We start from the raw sequence: 932 nt of genomic DNA, 5'->3' as shown, positions 1-932 counted from the left end.
CACCTGCCAATGTTAAGGCAATCAGAAGCTTTCTGGGGCGTGCAGGATTCTATAGGAGGTTTATAAAGGATTTTTCAAAAATCTCAAAACCTCTGAGCAATCTGCTAGCTGCTGACACGCCATTTATGTTTGACACAGAGTGTCTGCAAGCGTTTGAAATGTTGAAGGCCAAGCTGGTCACAACACCAGTTATTTTTGCACCAGACTGGACATTACCATTTGAGCTAATGTGTGATGCCAGTGATCACGCCATTGGTGCAGTATTGGGGCAGAGGCATGACAAGCTTCTGCATGTCATTTATTATGCTAGCCGTGTTTTGAATGATGCCCAGAAAAATTACACAACCACAGAAAAAGAATTGCTTGCAGTGGTTTATGCCATTGACAAGTTTAGATCATACTTAGTAGGATCAAAAGTGATTGTGTACACAGATCATGCTGCTCTTAAATATCTACTCACAAAGCAGGATTCAAAACCCAGACTCATAAGATGGGTGTTGCTTCTGCAAGAGTTTGATATAGAAATAAGAGACAGAAAAGGGACAGAGAACCAAGTGGCTGACCATCTGTCCCGGATAGAGCCAATAGAAGGGACGTCATTCCCCTCTCTTGAAATCTCTGAGACCTTTCCTGATGAGCATTTGTTTGCCATTCAAGAAACACCATGGTTTGCAGACATTGCAAACTATAAAGCTGCAAGGTTCATTCCCAAGGAGTACAGCAGGCAACAAAAGAAAAAATTAATTACTGATGCAAAGTACTACTTGTGGGATGAACCCTATCTAGATGGCATAATCCGTAGGTGTGTGCCTAAAGAAGAAGCACAAAAGATCTTATGGCATTGCCATGGGTCACAATATGGAGGTCATTTCGGAGGTGAGCGAACAGCCACCAAGGTCCTCCAATGTGGCTTCTACTGGCCTACACTCTAC

This window comes from Arachis hypogaea, chromosome 11 (genome assembly GCF_003086295.3).
Source record: "Arachis hypogaea cultivar Tifrunner chromosome 11, arahy.Tifrunner.gnm2.J5K5, whole genome shotgun sequence".
Lineage (NCBI taxonomy): Eukaryota > Viridiplantae > Streptophyta > Magnoliopsida > Fabales > Fabaceae > Arachis > Arachis hypogaea.
Note: the sequence above shows the minus strand (reverse complement) of the source record.